This window comes from Euprymna scolopes, chromosome 28 (genome assembly GCF_053919585.1).
Source record: "Euprymna scolopes isolate OS-2025 chromosome 28, ASM5391958v1, whole genome shotgun sequence".
NCBI classification, from domain to species: Eukaryota; Metazoa; Mollusca; class Cephalopoda; order Sepiida; family Sepiolidae; genus Euprymna; species Euprymna scolopes.
This window is the reverse complement of record NC_136509.1, coordinates 31,194,574-31,216,284: the sequence shown is the minus strand read 5'-3', so window position 1 is coordinate 31,216,284 and position 21,711 is coordinate 31,194,574. Positions and strand designations below refer to the sequence as shown.

General features: G+C 33.7%; 1 protein-coding gene and 1 pseudogene across 3 annotated transcripts in view; one reads left to right on the top strand and one right to left on the bottom strand.

The window, feature by feature from the left end:
- LOC145249553 (katanin-interacting protein-like) overlaps window positions 1-21,711 on the bottom strand; it is a 648,058-nt gene that overhangs the window by 155,512 nt on the left and 470,835 nt on the right. The gene's annotated exons all lie outside the window — the stretch shown is intronic.
- LOC145249816 (U2 spliceosomal RNA) lies at window positions 1,720-1,867 on the top strand (annotated as a pseudogene).

Here is a 21,711-nt window from a genome sequence, read left to right as displayed (position 1 = left end):
ACTTAGCAGTTAAAAAGAAGAGTCGGATAACGTGGGTATACATTTCTATTTTTAATTTACAGTAAACAGGGTGTGTGCTGTTTATTGCTTTCAAATGCAAGAGAGCATGTCACAGAAAGCAGTCAGATAGAAAAACGGAGAATCTTCAAGAAAGAAAAATAATTAATAGGCAAGAATCAAGCACTTGTTTTGACCAAAGCTTCTTTTATTTTTTATTTTTTTATTTTTTTATTTTTTTGCTTCAGAAGAAACTCAATCATCTTCAACTGTGACAACAAGAACGGACGTTCTTGAGATGCGTTCATTTAATCTGAGCGTTTAACGACGAAGATGCTATTTCGAACTGCAATGTAGCAATAAGAAGATAGAAGATAAAGAAGATAGAAGAGCTTAAATCTATGGTCCCCCCTCGCAAAACTTTCACAAGAAACACTCGTCTAGCTGTAAACACTATCAATAATTCCCCCCACTCTTTATCTGTGCCTAAACCTAAACGTAGATTCCATGAACAAAGCTTTTTTATTAGAACTGCACGCCTGTGGAATTGTCTTCCGTTTTCCTGCTTTCCGGCTGACTACAATATGGTTGTCTTCAAGTCTAACGTAAATAAGTTCTTGATGAGCCGTTCCATATAAGTTATCAAATTTAACAAATTTTCATTACTAATGATTATTATATTGTCCAATTTCTACTGTACACTCTTTAACCCTTATCCTTGAGTGGCCTCTTGGCCTTGATAATGAGTTGATACCTATGAAAAAAAAAAAAAAGAAAAAGTCCAATGTGAACAAGTTCTAATTGAATCGTCCCCCTAAGTAATCCAAGTTACAAAATTCCCACTGTTTACTATGCTAAAATCACAATGACTAATGTATACCTATTAACCCTTATCCTCGAGTGGCCTCTGGGCCTTGATAAGTGGTGACACCCTTGTAAAAAAAAAAAAAAAAGAAAGAAGAAGATATATGTTGTTTTTATACTTTTTAGATGAGGATTGATAATTATTTGGGGGGGGGACAATTTAGACTATTGTTTTCATCTTGGTTGCTTTTCTCACAACGTTTCGACCTATGTAACCTCCGACCTCTACGTACAATGTTCGGTCCATTTTAAAGGTAAAAACAACGTTACATGGCCAAAGCATCTTCACTGCACTCTCTTCTCTCACAGACGTGATGTTGCTAATCTCAGTCTTGATCCATATATTTATAGGATAACGTGTGTGTTATTTATTTTGTGTGTCACGCTTACATCCAAGTAACTGTCGTTTAATTGTTATAGACTTCCATTTTTTGTAATAAATAATTTTACAAAGAATTCTCCATAAAGTTTTGGTTTCGGTGTCGATTACAGCTGATGGCAGTCAAGTCATTTATTTTTTATAAATAATTTTACTAAAAATATTTCATAAGCTTTGATTTCAGTTTCGATTAATGCTGAAGGAACTGAAGTTATATGTATATAGATATATTTTTTTATAAGTTTTGGTTTCGATTCAAGCTGATGCACTAAAGTCATACGGATATATTTTTGAAATTACAACTTTATAATATATAAAAATCGATAAAACATTAACTCTATAATAATCTATACGAAATCTGAAAGAACTAAAATATCATATTTAAGCGTACTTTACGATCGGGCTATGCTGGGTGTTACTGCTAGCTTAGATAAATACTTTTGTAGTTTTAACAAAACAGCTACAATAATATAAGAGTGCTGTTTTCTTGGCCTTTTGGCCAAGATCAAAGTGTAGTATCTGTTCCGGCAGATACTACACTTAAGATAATTTGTACCAGTCAATGGAGGGGAAACCCTCTATACTGGGGCAATTATTATTTTTGGTAACCAGAGTGCCCCCTTTTTGCCTACTTTTAGGGGAGCTGGTTTTTACCTCACATTAAAAACGGCCTTGTGCCTAATTTGCTCAGTGGGGGAGCAAATAAATACCATCTGTTCCGGCAGATACTGCAAGCTATGACTAGCAAAGACCAGATGTGGGGGAAACCCCACATGCCTGACCTTTAACCAGCTCCCATTTCCCACCTCTCGGGAGCTGGTCCCCTTTTTCCCTTCCCCCTCCCTTCACTCCTCACATTAAAAATTGGCCTTGTGCCTAATTTGCTCGGTGGGGGAGCAAATAAATACCATCTGTTCCGGCAGATACTGCAAGCAAAGACCATATGTGTGGGCAACCTCACATATAAGACCTTGGTCAATGTAGGGGAAACCCTTCATACCAATTGTCACTATCCAACTCCCCTACTCCCCGGGGAGTTGGTCCCCATTTCCCCTTCACTCCTCACATTAAAAATCGGCCTTGTGCCTAATTTGCTCGGTGGGGGAGCAAATAAATACCATCTGTTCCGGCAGATACTGCAAGCAAAGACCATATGTGGGGGAAACCCCACATATAAGACCTTGGTCAATGTAGGGGCAACCCTTCATACCAATTGTCACTATCCAGCTCCCCTACTCCCCGGGGAGTTGGTCCCCATTTCCCCTTCACTCCTCACTTTAAAAATCGGCCTTGTGCCTAATTTGCTCAGTGGGGGAGCAAATAAATACCTCAAAGTGTAGTATCTGTTCTTCAGATGCTGCACTTCAATTTCTTGTTCTCTTTCGGTGGAGGATCAGTCCTTCACTGCTAAGGCAATTTTTTATTTTTGTACCTTTTCTCCACGTTAAAAAACGACCCTGGTGTCTAACTCTGTCCCGTGGGGAGGCATTGTAAATAGGTACAATAATATCAGAGTGTCTCGATTTACACTGAACATCTACAGAATGCCAACATGAATATATTACATATGAATGAGTCCCCTGTGGAATTTCCACAGGTTCCACTAGTTTTTATAAATACTATTATGGCGTATGCTCTTAGGAATTGTCTGATCTATTACCTGCTTCCTTTGTTTGTTTGACTCATTGGTTTAGTGGTCTCCAATAATTCACTGTTCTAATACCTTATTGTAATACAGTTTGTTTTTTTTATTTCAGTAATACATTATTATAATCCTGTCAGATATTCAGTCAGATATTACATCATTCTATCGTTATTTTCATGGCAAGTGCTCGACTGAACTCCATTCTATGTCCCCCCCTTGTCAAACTTTCACAAAAAAACACTCGGCTAGCTACAACCACTATATATGATTTCCTCCACTCACTAACTGTGCCTAAATCTAAACGCACATTCCATGAACAAAGCTACTTTCCCAGAACTGCTCGCCTATGGAATACTGTTCTGCTGACCTGCTTCTCGGTTGAATACAACATAGTAGCCTTCAAATCCGATATAAACAAATTCTTTTGAGCCGTCCCCATAGTACAAATAATCAAATTCTACCCAATTCACACCATTAACGATTACTACACTACCACCTTACATTCATTAACCTTTATCCTCGAGTGGTCTTTGGGACTTGATAAGTGATGACTCCCAAGTCTTGTGTAATTTTCTTTATGCTGATTGTTTTCCTCCTACCTACAGCCTTGTGTTTTTTTTTTTTTTCAAGACTAAGGTCAATAGGCATCCCTTGTCTTTGGGGTTATCAATTCGTTTTTGTTAGCTCTTTACATTAAATGGCTTCATGCCTTGTCCGGAGCAATTTTCATTTTAAAAAATCTGAAACCAAATGAATCCATGTTTATTTAGCAATGAAAATAATATTTTATGCCGAAGCATGACCAACCAATGGATTAACCGACAGTCAGAGGCGCATATATGGTTATCCTGTCAGATGTTTAGTCAGATATTAGCCCATTCTCATTTGTTATTGTTCTACTGTATTATTAGAAATTAAAAAAAAATACTTTGCTACAATTTACTTTTTAAATTACTTAGTCCGGCACAGAAGCTTGCTAATATGAAATATCTTTACATAATGACAAAACATTTTTTTTAATTATCAAGGGGGATAACACATTTTAAATTGAAGAATATAATATGAGTGTTCGGTAATGTTTCAAGATTATATCACTCAAGAATGCTAGAAAAAAATCTCCACAGGAATCAAAAATGGTTTTATGTTGTTTTTGTTAAATATTATTAATTTATATTATTATTGATAAATATTATTAAATGAAGAATTATTTCAACTGAAAATTTTATTTTTCTTATTTTAGATAAACACGACCCCAGATCAAATTTGGTGACAATTTTGCTATGATTTAGCATATTCATAATATGTTGAGACATTTCAAGGCTGCTTTTCTCAATTTTACATGCATAATGCTGAATGGATTTAGTTAATATTTAACAACAGAAACAACACAAAACTATTTGTATTCAATGAAGAATTTGTTTAAAAATGTGAAAACAAATAAAACTGAAAAACTAAAATGACTGCACTGCATCCAAGGCAACGCTGGGTAGATGCAGTTTATCTGAATTAAAACGCATCCATTTAATCTATGTTCTTATTTAGCACTGAAAATAATATTTTATACTGAATTGTGACGAACTGACCAACAGCCAGAATATTTGTTTTTTTCAATTTGCTTATCATTTTGTTCAAGATGGGGATGGGTCATTCTACCAAATGCCAGAAATTCATCCACTATCTCATATATTCCAACCGAGAGATCATTTTAAGGTTCTAACCGTACTTTTAAGTGCAATTGTTGTAATCTCACTTGCACTTGGTACACTGGGTGTATTTGCCAGGTAGCTTTTGGAATTCTTTTTCATGAGTCCAATTGCTCCTATAATTACTGGAATTACTCCAGTTTCTTTTTATGTTGTACATAAGATCCGGATGCTTCATTTAGAGATGGACGCATGTGTGAATGAATAAATATACAACAACCAAACAAAAAAAGCAACTTCCCTAAAAAAGAATGCATCAATTTAAAACAAAAAAGAAAAAAAGAAAAATTTTCAATACACAATTAGGCTCGCTCGTTCCTAAAAAAAAAAAAAAAATGGAGAAAAAAAAAAGAAAACCTTTAAAAACAAAGAAGGCACCCTTTATCAAATCCAATATATTTTTATATTCCATAAATTCAATAATATTCGTATATCATCACGGCTGAAATCCCCCCCCCCCCGATCGTGTCTTCGGAACCGTTGTACTCAGAGGTAAACCAGAAAATGAAGCGAGGAAGGCCCTGCAGGGAAAAGGCATCACTCTGCCAATGCAATTACAGATAAAAACTATATAAAAATCGTTATTTCGTCGATTATTATAAGGAGTATACAAGGTCTGTCTGAAAAGTAACGAGACTGCCGTGCCTTGTGCAACATTGTTTCTTAAAACGAATGCAACACCGTTTATTCAAAACGTGATTGTGTAAATTCTCCATGTTATAAATTTAGAAATGTACAACATATCCAATACAATTCTTAAAGTTACAGCTCACTCCATATGTTTGGTCCTGGATATGACCTTAAACTATATCCGGTGGTGAGGCCCCAGCTTGCGGGCTTTGGGGAGTGTGGAGCCACCCTTCAATTGCCATTGCTCCCAGGTCCACTTTGACCCGGACTGGTAGTACCTGTTAGGGCTCCAACTATGGGTTAAATAAAAACCGACTTAAAAAAACAAATATACTCTTCAAAATCACTGGATTCGGAATTAAATAACCTGAAAAGGGTTGATATGCTGTAAAACAAAACCAACCAACCAAGTCTATATGTTTCAACATTACACCAGGTTTCATGTCTCTAATAAACATTCGTTTGATGTTCCTGCTGCTGTGTTTTACTTGCTATTTTATTAGCTCTTACAGACATGACACCCGGTGTAACATTGGGTTATATAGGGTCGATGGTAACCTTAAGAATTACATAAATTTATATAAACGTTAGAACAGCCTATGCTATGTTAATCAGTGCTGCAATGTTTATACTGCGAGGAATTCCATATACAGTAGCCATCTTTCTTTTTATGCAGCGGCCCACACATTAAATTTGAATGTGTCAGGTGATTCGCTTGGCACGCTTTTTGTATCATGCTTTCTTTTTCAGTCTACACAGAACTCGGCATGGGGATAGACTCAAATCCAGCAGCTCCCACTGGAGGAAGCTAAGACAATTCTTTCATGAACACCAAACAGTTGGTGAACAAGGGACCACATCTCTACAAGCAGAGACAACTTATCCTGCTGAATCTATCCAAATTAAAGATGACATTCAAGAACAGTTCTTCATGTTTATTTACCAAATATTGGATCTTATCTCAATTCATCTTGTGCCTGTGATGTCGAATATCTTTTGTTTTAATCTTGCAAGCTTAGTGTCTAGTTCCTGGTCTTTTGGTGGAGGATGTAATGGGTGGTCTAGCTGATATACGGGGAAGTCATCGGTGGTGTGCGGTGTTTTAGTGTTGTTGTTGTTGTTGGTTATCCATTTCAGCCATTTTAGGTGGTATGCCGCTCTGCAGAAGTGTGTTTCTATGTTGAACAAGGTGTTGTTGTTTACTGTTTGAGTAATGATGAATTTGGGTCCAAGGCTAAGAAGGTCTTTTTCTTTGTGTGTGAGGGAATTCGTGAGGTCTGTGACTCGGGTGTGTGTTGCTTGTGGTGTGTGGGTACTGAGGCTGGTGTCTTCCTGTCTGGGAGTGTGTGCGGGTTTGTATTTATGTAGTAGCCACGTGATTTTATTTTTTAGTCTTTTTTTTTTTGGTCTGTAGAGAGTATTGATAGCATTTATCTATGGCTGTGGTTATTTTGTGAAGCATAGGTTCATGTGTTGTGGTCAATTCAGTGGTGTTGAATTCTTCAATGAGTCTGTGTAGTGTATGGTGGAGATATTGTAAGAGTTTCTTCATGCAGAACGTTTGGATGAAATTTCTTGATGGTTTGAATTTCGTCAGATGGAGGAATGAAGGAAGGTGTAAGTTCTTGATAGTGATAGTAAAAAAAAATAGTTAACTAACCAATTAAAAAAAAAACCTTTGATTTAAGCCAACCCACGTATTAAAACCGTAATAACACTAACAACAAACACAAATAAATTAATAAACAATAACAATAAAGAATTATATGGAAAAAAAATGTCCCATCTATTATCACTTATAGTTTTATGAAATTAAATAAATTAACAACTCCCAAGGAATGTCAACCCAGTGCCCCCCTTCCCACCTATCTTCCTATTTCTGACAACCGCAACACCAACCTAAACACCAAGCAGCCGACTGGGAGCGAACCATCCCGCACCCCCTACCCTCCTCTCTCACATCCCACTCCTACTTTTATCCTTCAAAAGCTAACCGGACACAACCTACCAGCGACTTACGTGACCTAGAAACACAAAGTCCTCCCACGTAATACATGTCAGCAGGGAAAAAAAAAATAATAATAACAATAAAGACAACAAAATAGACAGAGAACACACAAAATTAAAAAAAAAACTCAAGCTAAAGCAACAAGTTATGAACTAAAAAAAAATAAATAAATAAAAATAAATAAAAATATAAACATGTTAATTACCTAATCAGACCATACACAAATCCCCTCCTCATATTTGCTCCGAGGCCCTACACAGCTATCCAACTTTCGCTCCATCATCTCGCATGCTTTGAATTGATCTGTCACATCTACCATTTAAAAAGGGAATTTTTTCCGAAATTAATAATGGATATTGTCGCAGACATTACAAGTAAGACATTTGTACCTAATACAACTGAATAAATATATGTATATATAGACATATATGTATGTACTTATTGATTTGTAAATTGCCACTTCTTTTCGTCTCCTTTCACCAACAGCGACTATATTTCATTCCTCACATTGTGATAGCCTTCTAAATCTCTACTACATACCTATGCCACACAATGCTTCAAGCAAACTACATATCAATCCTATATATATATATATATATATATATATATATATATATATATATATATGACACGTCTGATTAGACGCAACAGAGTTATTTCTTTTCTGATCTTTCTGGATATCTTTTCTATTTGCCGAGCGGTCTTTTTAATTTCGGCAGGCATATCATATAGAATGGCGCCCAAAAGTTGTTGTTCAGCCATATTTTTTTCCAAGCGCTTTCTATCGGTGCATCCGATTATCGTCAGGAGCAATTGTTGTTGTTTCCTTTTCCTTTTCTTTTCCTTTGAGGCTTTGTGTATTTATATATTTTTTTTAATTGGCTATAAAGGTGGGTGCAGGAAGGTTGGGAGCGAATTATTTTTAGTTTCGATTTTCCTATTTTATAGTTTATTAATTTAGTTTCATGTTAGTTATTAAATACTATTAGAATATAGAATATTTATCCCTGTGTTAAATGAGATCCGGTTTAAAAAGGGCTGTATTTTTTTATAAGTATGGCTTCTAGTAATTTTAGTCGTCATGTGCAGTTTTAAGATATCGAATTTTAATATTTTTAGTTAAAATATTTCTAATGTCGGACAACAGTAGGTTTTTATCATGGGATGTTAGGTGTTGTTTTATGGTGCTATTGTCAGCTAAATGACAGGTTAGTTGTTGGGAGAGTGTTAGTGTTGTGTGGTCTATGTATGCGTTGTATGAGTTTTTAGAGTGGGTTATATATATATATATATATATATATATATATATATATATATAAATAAATGTTTAGAGGTACAGAATTTATATATAGTTTTGAAAATAATAAGCGGAAGTTTCTCGAGAGCTCTTTCGGCTATCATCTCATCAGGAGAAAATCGATAGCGTACAAAATAATATTGTGTCGAAAATAAAGAACTCTTATTTTCAACACAATATTATTTTGTACGCTATCGATTTTCTCCTGATGAGATGACAGCCGAAAGAGCTCTCGAGAAACTTCGGCTTATTATTTTCAAAACTATATATATATATTACAATTCATCACTTTAGAAAGAATAGACATTCATTTTTTTTGTTCATTTCAAAACGTTAAGTTGTATTGTAACATCTGCATACAATTGTTTCAGCCCGTAGCTGATAGAATATAATCGTTCATTAATTATAATTGTATCCACTAAGCATGATAGACCAAGGAAAATACTGTTTAAAATTTGAGTACAACGGAATAAAGTAAATCCTATTTCAAACTTGGGTGTGACAGACCAATGAAAATTCTATTTTAAATTTTAGCATGACATACTAAAGAAAATGCGATTTTAAACTCAAGCATGACAGACCAATGAAAATATTGTTTATACTTTGAACATGAATGCTATTTCAAATTTGGTCATGACGGACCAATGAAGCCCCTATTTCAAATTTAAGCATGACAGACCGATAAACAGAGCCAACTGTAAAGATGCGAGGATGTATGTAAAAAACATACGCAATATTCCTTATTAAAGGGGAATTGCCGTGGGCTATCTTGAATATCACATTGCCTCAGTAAATCAATCAGGGATTTTACTCCGGAGGAAGGGGATTACAGACTGTTCTCCAGCAGGTGTTTTATTTTTTTTCATGTTATCACTTTCTGCCTACCTCACATGAATCAACACTTCAAGTCAACTCTTAACACCCGCTTCCAAATAAAATAATAAAATAAAAATAAAATTATGCCAAGCACGAGTGATAATCTTATATTCAAATATCCAGGAAATTAGTTGTGTGTGTGTACATACACACACACATATATCCCACATACACACCCCCCCACACACACACACATATATATATATATCCCACATACACACGAACATATATAAATCACACATACATATATATATATCCCACATACACACACACATATCCCACATGCACACACACATATATATCCCACATACACACACACACACATATATCCCACATTCACACACATATATATCCCACATGCACACACATATATCCCACATACACACACATATATATCCCACATACACACACATATATATCCCACATACACGCATACACACACATATATATATCCCACATACACACATATATATCCCACATACACATATATCCCACATACACACACATATATATCCCATATGCACACATATATATCCCACATACACATATATATCCCATATATACACATATATATATCCCACATATACACATATATATATCTCACATACACACACATATATCCCACATATACACATATATATCCCACATACACACACATATATCCTACATATACACACATATATATCCCACATACACACACATATATCCCACATATACACATATATATATCCCACATACACACACATATATATCCCACATATACACACATATATATCCCACATACACACACATATATATCCCACATGCAGACACATATATATCTCACATGCACACACATATATCCCACATACACACATATATATCTCACATACACGCATACACACACATATATATATCCCACATACACACACACATATATATCCCACATGCACACATATATATCCCACATACACGCATGCACACACATATATATATCCCACATACACACACACACACATATATATATATATATATATATATATATATATATATATATTTCTGTAGAAATATATTTTCTTATAATATATACCAATTCTTATTTAAGAAGCTCAATGTAATTACAGAGCAATATAGAGAATAAATGACAAAAAACTATATTCCAAAATTCATGATGTTGACCATCTTATAATTTATTCCTGTTATGCCCTTAACTCATCATCATCTGATGATGAGTTAAGGGCAAAATAGATTTACTGATTGATATAATAATTAAGTGATTGATTTTGTTCTATGAAACAGATACTGTCAAGAATTGTATAAGTTAACTGAATTAAAGGAATAAATTATAAGATGGTCAACATCATGAATTTTGGAATATCGTTTGCTGTCATTTATTCTCTCTCTCTCTCTCTCTCTCTATATATATATATATATATATATATGTTAATAAAATTGGCAGAAGCTCTTAAAGCACCATTTATTATTATATTTTATTAATACTGGATTACCACTCAACACCAGCACATATCCTCGAAATAGCAACACGGGGTGGGGCAAAGATATTCAACTTAACAGAAAAAAAATAACAACAACAAAAAAGGGTCCATTCAGTCTCTGATGATGAATTTTTTCAAGTCCGAAATTAATAAGATACATCTATATATATAAAAGGCCAAACGCGCGTGAGAGTTTTTAAAGGCTTTTTTCTTCTTATATACCCTGTGGATCATAATATGTATGACTTGTGAACGCGCGTTGCGGCTAGATTTATTTACATTGAGTTTTACACAATTCTTGCTATTTCGGCCCCCTCTTGTGTTTTTCGTATAAAACCGAAACTAGTGAAACTAAGGCGCAGTTCTCGGCCTACGGGCCGGTAGCATCCAGAAAGCAATAGACGTTTGGTCAATATCGGTTTTCACCGTCATATCAGACAATTGCTTTCATTTGGACATACTCCCCTAATAAAGGGGGGGGGCTGGTTTTCCTAACACGTTGGGGAAACAAAACCAGACAAAGTTGGGTAAAATAGAACTATCCTGCAGTTAAAATTAAGTGTGGGATTTAATTTCCTTTGACCTAATTACATTCGCCGCGCACTTGCCATTTATAAATGTTTCCTTTTGTCGGTGAGCGAGTAACATCCAGTTTTTTGGCCTCAACGTTCTGGGTTCAATCCTACCTACCAAAACTTTAAAAAAAAATTTTTTATTTTTATTTTTCTTCTTTTTACATCATGTTCGCTGTTTCTTTTTTGTTTTTCCGAGTTTAACATAGGGTTAGGATCTACCCCCCCCCGACACACATGCCTACAAACACCCGGGCAACGCCGGGTACCCCCGCTAGTTTCGATTATAAAAGAGAAAAATAACAACAACAAAAAAAAAGAACTAAAGGAGAAAAAAATCGAATGATTTTCGTTTTGTTTTTTCTCATTCAATAAAATGTTTCACTTTCAACTGGTTTTTGGAACAGTTTATCTCTTCATTTAAAATTTTTATTGTATATCTATAATATAAATCTCACTTGTCTGTTTAAATGTATGTATGTATGTATGTATGTCTCGCAAAACCTTTTGACAGAGGCGACGGATTTTCACGAAATCGGTAGCAATTTGAAGCTCGACCCTTCGGACGACAAATATCAAAAAAATTGGCTAAAAACATTAATTCCTTCACCCTCAACTGGGCACTTTTCTACAGAGAGGGATCGCTTTTTCTGCCGATATTTTAAAAAGTCATCGCCTCTTTTCGATTGTCTAGCCTTAATTTAAAGCTATGTCACTTCTGGTTTGGCGATGGGCGTCACAGCTAACACGTCACATTTTGTTTTCACTTATTTTCCTCTTTCTTGGTACGGGTTCGAGCTTGCCTGCCTACTACAACTTTTCTTTTTGCGCAACACACACCTACAAACACCCGGGTAACGCCGAGCACCCAGGCTAGTATATATATATATAAATAAAACTCTGTGAACTGTCCAGACATCTTTGCTTGAATCTTGTCTTCAATGATCGGACGATTCCATCTTTTCAAAAAGGGATAACTCTCACCTGTCTGTTTAAATGTATGTATGAATGTATCTATGTATGTTTGCGTGCCTGCCTAAAATTTTTGACAGACTCGTCGAAACGTGGTGAAACTGGTATCGTTTTAAACCTTGAACTTTCGGACGACAAATATTGAAAAATTGGCCAAAAACATTGATTCCTTCATCCTCAACTGGGCAGTTTTCTCTAAGGTGGGGTCGCGTTTTTCGCAGATATATTAAAAAATCACAGACTCTTTTCGATTGAGTAGCCTTAATTTTGATGTTTGTCACTTCCGGTTTTGCAATGGATGCAACAGCAAAGACGTCAATTCTTTTTTTCATGTTCTTTTCCTCGTTCGTGGTACGGGTTCAAGCCTGCCTGTTTACTACCACTTTTTTTGTTCATTTTTTTGCTCAACACTCATCTTCAAACATCCGAGCAACGCCGGCACCCAGGGTAGTATATATATATATATATATATATATATATATATATATATATATATATATATATATATAAATTTACGTATTTAAATTTTATGATTTGAAAAATTTAATCTTCAAATACAGAATTTTTTATTGTTTGAAAACAAAGAATACAATTGAATAAATCTATTTCCTTAATCCATGAGTTTTCAATGCTTATTCATCTCTTCAGAGAAAAATATCATCAAATGTTTTTATTAGGTTGCACCTTATTTGCTAAAAGCAATAAACATAGAAAATTAAAGTTTTTAAAACATTTTAGATACATAGAAGACGGGAATTGGATATTGAGGCAGAAAAAGGATATTGTACTTTAAATCCAAAATGAATGTTAAATCTTGAAATGAAAATTCCTGATAGCAAAGAGGCAAAGAGAGCCATTGTGTCTTGTAGTTCTTCCAAGGTATTAGGCTGCAATTCCATATTTCCTTTATTTCACCGTTGGTTATATAAGATATCCGGCAAAGATTTTGTTTATATAAGATTCAAAAATAAAATCCAAGTGTTAAATCCAAGTAGTGAATAAAAATATATTTGTAGGCAAAATAAAAGAATGGTTTATCAAAGCATAAAAGTCATTAAAATATCAGATGCAGCTTTGGTGGGTATATTTATAAACCGCATAAATGAAAATGTTTATACTTTCTACGCCTGAAAAAATCTAAAATTTAAATTCTATTCTATATTCTGAATTAAATTCGATGATAAGAGACAATAGGGTGAGGAAGAAAGAAAGAAAAAAAGAAAGAAATCTTGTGATAGTTGGCACGTGTCATAAGCCTAGACATGCATATTTAAACTATTATAGGTCAAGGTTTTAGTTGTTTGCATAGCAAAATTAGTATAGACAAATGAGAAAAAAGAGAAGACAAAGAAAAGAAAAAAAAGAAAAAGTTGTGTTATAGAAGGGGGATTATGTATCGCTTTTCTTAGAATATCACTGAAAGAAGGCAATATCTATAATATAAAGCTGAATGTGTGTGTGTGTGTGTGTGTGCGTGTGTGTCTGGTCACGAATAGGCTCCTATATGGTTGACTATTTTAAAAAACTGATTACATATAATGATAGAAGATGTATCGAGAAATAGGGATGGGTATGTTTGATCTGGCAGAACGGTGGTTCATTAAAATTGTGGGGTCTGCATTCGCGCCTGGTCCATAAAGTATCGAATTAAAATTATAAAAATTAAAAAAAAAAAAAACCGTTTACAAGTGTTTTTGATATAGATGTACATAAAAATACTTTGATAAGTATGTTTTAACTTAAATAGAGATGGTATAATAAAATTTGGGGTCTGCGTTCGTGCTGGCCTCCATAGAATGGAAATAGGCACAAACTTTAATACAGACTTTTCATATCTATCTGCGTAAGTATACTTTGATAATTATGTTTCAGTTTGAAGAAATATGGTATAATAAAATTATGGGGTGTTCGTTCGCGCCTGACCTCCATAGAATGGAAATATGTCACAAAGTTTAACAAGGTTTTTTAATATAGATCCGCAGAATATTGTGATAAGTGTTTCACTATGAACAGGTATGGTACGATAAATTATGGGGTTTATCTATTTTATTTTTACTTTCATCATATTTTGCTTTGGTTTTGATACCCCCAAATTCGAAGCTATCTCTTTACAACCCTTCCTTTTCATCACCTATAATACTTCCATAAATCAGAGTCCATTTTCTGTAGGCTGTTTTTGAACCCAGTCAACGACGGGTACTTTTGCTAGTATGAATATATAGACAACTCTCTCACCCTCCTCCTGTTAGACACATAACCCCCCCTCGAGTCTGACTTTCTTAAGAAACAAACAAGTAAATGTAAAAATCGGTACAGCTAATTTCATTGACATCATTGATACGTTATATGACATTAATAAAGATGATAATAATCAACAATGGTGCCATCTGGTTCAGGCATGGTAAAGATCGAACACTATATCAGTGATACAAAATCTACTTTAATGTGGCTATGTGATAGAAGGCATTTCTTATTGCCCACTAGGGACATATCTGAATGATATGGCGTAATATATCTGAATTATACAGTTATACAGTGTAGAAGGGAAAGGATGGTCTTCCTATGTTATAGACGATCCTATCCTCATGTGTAGTTAAATGAATTGAATGGTAAGTGATTGAAAAGCAAAAGTTCACATAATTATGATGAAAACATAGTGATATATATTAGTGAAAGAATGTAGATTTATTTACATAAATTTACATGAGAAATAATAAGGATGTAAATAGTAAGAATAAGAGTTCATTGAGAAAAGGAGTAACGTTACTTGTGATTGATGAGAGGCTGACGGGTTAGTCAGGAGCTCTGGTTGGGTGGCCAATGTCAACCAGAGCAGCTCTTCGTTACATGTTGACTGGGCGAGAGTTCAGCAGAAAAGAGGGAGAGATATAAGTAACAAGAAGTGATGTGGCTGTGTTGCTCTTTGGTTATCAGAGTTAAAGGGTGACAATCGAGTTAGCCTAGAGGTTTCAATTCCCACCTTTATATCTTTGAAACCTGGTCGATAAAGGTTGCTGACCAACGGAAACCCAAAGTATCCAATAATGGTTTGCTGTCCTAAGAATACAATTGCGAATTACTTAAAACGTCTACCTGGACATAGCTGACGAAATGAGGACATGTGACTCCAGGAGATTAAATAAAAAGGTCCGATTTGAAATTCTGAGCAGATTCCGGAATTTATTAGAAAGATTCTCGAACTTGACAGAAAAATTCTCAAGCTTGACAGAAAGATTCCCGAGCTTGACAGAAAAATTCTCAAGCTTGACAGAAAAATTCTCAAGCTTGCCAGAAAAATTCTCAAGCTTGCCAGAAAAATTCTCAAGCTTGACAGAAAAATTCTCAAGCTTGACAGAAAAATTCTCAAGCTTGCCAGAAAAATTCTCAAGCTTGACAGAAAAATTCTCAAGCTTGACAGAAAGATTCTTGAACTTGACAGAAAAATTCTCAAGCTTAATAGAAAGATTCCTGAGATTTACAGAAAGATTTTCGAGCTTGATGGAAAAATTCTCAAGCTTGACAGAAAGATCCCTGGACTTGACAGAAAGATTCCTGGACTAGACAGAAAAATTCTCGAAATTGACAGAAAATTTCTCGAAATTGACAGAAAATTTATCGAAATTGACAGAAAAATTCTCAAACTTGACAGAAAAATTCTCGAGCTTGAAAGATTCCTGAGATTGACAGAAAAATTCATAAGTTCGACAAGATACACCCGAAGAAGATCGGAGGTTATATTGGCCCAAAATTGTGAAAATAACAATCAAGATGAGAAAAGTATATTAATTTATTTTTATTTCGGACTATTATTCTCATCTTTATTAGTTGTTGTTTTCATCTTTATTGGTTGTTGTTTTTCATGACGTAAAATAAAAATAAAAATAAAAAAATAAATTAATATATATAATGCTCATCTCAAAAATGAAGTCCAATTAAGGAATAATATATATGAGAAAAGTAGTTTGAATAATACAAATATTTAATTTTTATCTATTTAAAAAGTTTTAAATTTTATTTTTCTTCTCACAAATAAAATTTATCCGCATTCTAATTTGAAAAGCATCCATCATTTTCCCCTGGAGACACTTTAGCAGCTGCAGCATGAAAAGTTCGTTGAACCATACACAGAACTTAATTGGCGTCACAGATCCAGTTAGGTCTCTAACATGGCCGCAACCGAATATTTTGCACTCTTAGAAACCAGAAAGAATAAACAATAAAAGTGACAGTAATTTGTTTTTTAATGATACTTGTGTAGTTTACAAACTGTGCTGAAGCCGATATTTTGTCAACATCTTCCGGCAGTTTACATAAACAACCATAAAGTGCCAAATGATAATTTCATGATCAAAACGAGGACAAGTAATAGCAAAATAGGGATTGTTTTTCTAACAAAGACAGAAATAAGATTTAAATTAAGAAAAAAAAAAAAAATTAATATATGTTAATTTTAATGAAACAAAAATTTTTTTTGTTACAATGAAAATTTAATAAAAGAACTATTAGCAATTTTTTTTGTTTTTTTATATGTTTTTTTTTTTTTTTTTGTTAGTACAGCTTTTGAACCTGATTGAACCTAGGTTAGAGTTGGTGATAAGGTACGTTTTTAGTAGGGCTAATGTTAGGGTGAAAAATAATGTTCTGCAACTTATCTTTTTTCTGATAAAGTTTTTTGACAAAATTCAATAATTCCTTCTGGATACTTATGTATGGGAGTTGTTCCGAGAGTAAAGCCCCCAAAAGTTAAGATGGGTAGAGTACGATTAAAATGAGCAACCTTTGGTGCTCAAGAATTTATTTTTCTACGCAGTCACAACTATTCATAATGAATTGAATAGCGATGAACGATGGACTGTGCATATTGTCATCTCTAGAAAATTTTGTTTTTAATGCAAATGTTATCTCGTTTTGATAAATTTGTTTACCAAAGTGAAATGTTGTCATTTCTTGAAAATGTTGTTTTAAAAAGTGAAATGTTGTCAATTTCTTGAAAATATTGTTTTAAAAAGTGAAATGTCAATTTCTTGAAAATATTGTTTTAAAAATTGAAATGTCGTCAATTTCTTGAAAATGTTGTTTTGAAAAGTGAAATGTTGTCAATTTCTTGAAAATGTTTTGAAAAGTGAAATGTCAATTTCTTGAAAATGTTGTTTTGAAAAGTGAAATGTTGTCAATTTCTTGAAAATGTTGTCAATTTCTTGAAAATGTTGTTTTAAAAAGTGAAATGTCAATTTCTTGAAAATATTGTTTTGAAAAGTGAAATGTTGTCAATTTCCTGAAAATGTTGTCAATTTTCTGAAAATGTGGTCACTTTCTTGAAAACATTGCTTTGAACCGTGTAATGTCAATTTCTTGAAAATTTTGCTTTGAAAAATGAAATGTTGACACTTTCTTGAAAACGTTGTTTTGAAAAGTGAAATATTGTCACTTTCTCAAAAATGTTGTTTTGAAAAGTGAAATGTTGTTAATTTCTGGAAAAATTAGTTTTCCAAAGTGAAATGTTTTTAATTTCTTGAAAATGTTGTTTTGAAAAGATAAATGTTGTTAATTTCTTGAAAATGTTGTTTTAAAAAGTGAAATGTTGTCAATTTCTTGAAAATGTTTTGAAAAGTGAAATGTCACTTTCTTGAAAATGTTGTTTTGAAAAGTGAAATGTCACTTTCTTGAAAATGTTCTTTTGAAAAGTGAAATGTTGTCAATTTCTTGAAAATATTGTTTTAAAAAGTGAAATGTTGTTAATTTCTTGAAAATGTTGTTTTGAAAAGATAAATGTTGTTAATTTCTTGAAAATGTTGTTTTGAAAAGTGAAATGTTGACAATTTCTTGAAAATGTTTTGAAAAGTGAAACGTTGTAAATTTCTTGAAAACGTTGTTTTGAAAAGTGAAATATTGTCACTTTCTCAAAAATGTTGTTTTTAAAAGTGAAATGTTGTTAATTTCTGGAAAAATTAGTTTTCCAAAGTGAAATGTTGTTACTTTCTTGAAAATGTTGTTTTAAAAAGTGAAATGTTGTTATTTTCTTGAAAATGAAAAGAGAAATGTTGTCACTTTGTTAAAGATGTATTTTTCCAAAGTAAAATGTTTAAATCAGGAAGCCAATATATTCAAACAGAAAAGTAGGGGAAAGTAAAAAGGGAGGGTGGAGTACGATTTTTTTTGTTTTGTTTTGGGCTTTGCTGAACATGATTAAGTTTTGCAAAAAGATATATATATATACATATATATATATATATATATATATATATATATATATATATATATATATATATATAAAACTTTAATGTATGGTGTATTTGAGGCAGGAAGCCGATATCTTCAGACAGCCTGATCTAATAGCACCTGCTCTCTTGATGTAAACATCTAATGATTTTTGTGAATGCACATAAAACGATTACTTTCATAATAGTTGATCATTATTTTTTGGCAGGTGCTGAGCTAAGCTTCAATTTCTGATCCCTCTCTCCTATAAAACAGTCATAACAAAAACCTGTCAATAATTTTAATTTCTCCCTCTCTGTATCTAAAGCTCAATGAATCTTCCATGAGCAAGCAAACTTTTTTTTTTAGAACCGCTCGCCTGCAGAACAAAATACCATCGGGCTGCTTCCTAGCTGACTACAACGTTGTCGTTCTCAAGTCCAATGTAAACAAATTTTTGTTAAGCCGTCATAGTTCTGACAAATTTCCACCATCATTACCCATGACCATATTGTTGTCTAACTGTACACTTAACAGTAATCCTTATCCTTGAGTCACATTTCGGCCTTGATTAGTGATGACTGTATAGTAAAAAAAATAAAAATAAAAGATGAAAATTGATCATTCATATTGTTCGGAGTGCTATTCTCATCCTTGTTGTTATTTTTACAGCGCTTCAGCCGATGCAATCCTTGACCTTCAACATAATTAACATGCTCTCAAGTTCCAAAAAATGCAACTGAAGAAGGCTGGTGATTAGATCAGCCGAAATGCTGTGAAAACAAGCCGAACATGCGGGATCCCCTCACCACAAATGAAAAATTTACTTTCACCATGACTAATATTTGTGCGAAAAAAAAAAAAAAAATCCAAGGCATGGTTCCTACTTACTTGCCTCCCTATGAGGGCAGAGTTAGACACAAGGTCGGTTTTTAATCTGGGGAAATCCAGCTTGCCAAAAAGGAGCACTCTGGATAGGAACAAAAAATTAAAATTGTCTCAGTCATGAAGGATTTCTCCTCCACTGACCGAGGACAGAAAAAGTGAAGTGTAGCATCAGAACAGATACTATACTGTGATCCGGTGGACTAATAATAAAGATGAGCACAATAATCTAAATAATACAATATTATAATCTAATAATAATGATATAATCTAATATCATATCTATAATCTTAATAATACAGTATAATTATCTAATAATAATAAATATAATCTAATACAATATCTGTAATCTTAATAATATAATATTATAATCTAATAATAATAATAATAATAATAACAATAAGCTAATACAATATCCATAACCTAAATAATACAATATTACACTTGTTTTGGTTTGACAAAAAACAAGATCGATGTCTATTTTTTTCCTCTTCTTTTGAAAACGTTTTTGCGTTGTTTTTTGTTTTTTTACAAAGGAGTCACCACTTATCAAGGCCCGGAGGTCACTTGAGGATAAGGGTTAATGAGTGTACAATAGTCAATGGGACAATATCATAGTAATCGTTAGTAATGGGAATTGGGTAAATTGGATTACTTAAGGGGACGGCTCATAAAAAACTTGTTCATGTTGGATTTGAAGACAACCATATTGTAGTCAGTTGGAAAGCAGGAAAATGGAACAGAGTTCCACAGTTGTGCAGTTCAAAGAAAGAAGTTTTGCTCATGGAATCTACGTTTAGGTTTAGGCACAGATAAAGGGTGGAGGAAATTATTGACAGTGGTTTCAACTAGACAAAGGTTTTATGTGAAAGTCAGGCCAGAGGGGACCATAGATTGGAGCTCAGACGGGCACTTACCAAGCACATTTTTAATGAAAATTGCTTGAGACAAAATATGAAGCCACTTCATGTAAAGATCTAACAAGAATGAAAGATGACAAAGAGAAGAGATGCATATTGACCTTAGTCTTTTAAAGAAAGACCAAGGCGGTAGGTAGGAGGGAAACAGTCAGCAGGAACAGAGTGCCGCAGCCTTGCAGTTCTGGGAAAGATGCTACTAAAATGATTGACTAAACTGATTTCCCTACTAGTGCCTATAATCTAATGGTTCGCCTCATAGATAACTGTCAATTTATCAGGAATGATTTAAGAATTGCTTATTTTCAAGACTCCAAACACTAAAACGAGACTTTGAGTGTAATAGCTGGCATGCGAAACAAGATCTTGATATATTAGTACAATCACAGAAGCAGGAAACAGGGAGGGATTTCCAAACTCGAGCAGTTCGTGAGAAGAAACGTTTTTTTCTTTTTCTGACAGGGTATTATATAATCTAAGTTCAATCATGCCTCACCTCACAAACACCACCGCTCATTGAGATTTATTCATAATAAAATTTGGAATTAAACGCGGAAATTATGGACAATTTTAATCGAGTGTTCCATTTTTTTTCATCTTTCTTTTTCCATCTTCATCTTCCTGTTAATTAAAAAAATTTTTTTTTTTTTTTTTTGCGAAGAAGGAATTTCTTTTTGCTGATTATTTCAAAGGGTGAGGTCTGGATCAGGTCGTTCGGATCTGAAGGACGCAAAAACGAATTATACTTCACGCTTCCCTCGCACCCTCTCTTTTTTTTTTTAAAAAAGCTTTATTTTATATTTTTCTTCTTCCGACGTTTCTTGCATAATGCACTGGTTAGGATGTCTGCTAGCAATCGATTTTCTGCAATCGTGCCATCAGAAAACAAACAAACAAACAAAAAAATGGTTATCATTTCTGCAATTTGAACGAATCAAAGAATTCCCAGTTGGATATAACAAATCTTTGGCAAAGACAAATATAAAAGAAGTCAACACAAGAGGCGTTCCAAAAGTAAGGCATCCTATTTTCTAACTTAAAAACTAAAACAATGAAGAGCTACGATGACAGGAGTAGTACCATTATAACAAGTGATCTTTTGAGCACCAGAAATTATTTTTCTACATAGTCACTACCATTCTCAATTCACTTTTACCAGCAACGAAGATGTCTCCATCATAAAAGGTGTCACTCATATCTCTATAATTCAACAGGTGTCAGCGAATGTTGATTGGTTTCATTTTTTCTGCATGGCGGAATTTGATGATGCATCTCTGCTTCTCATGCACGTTC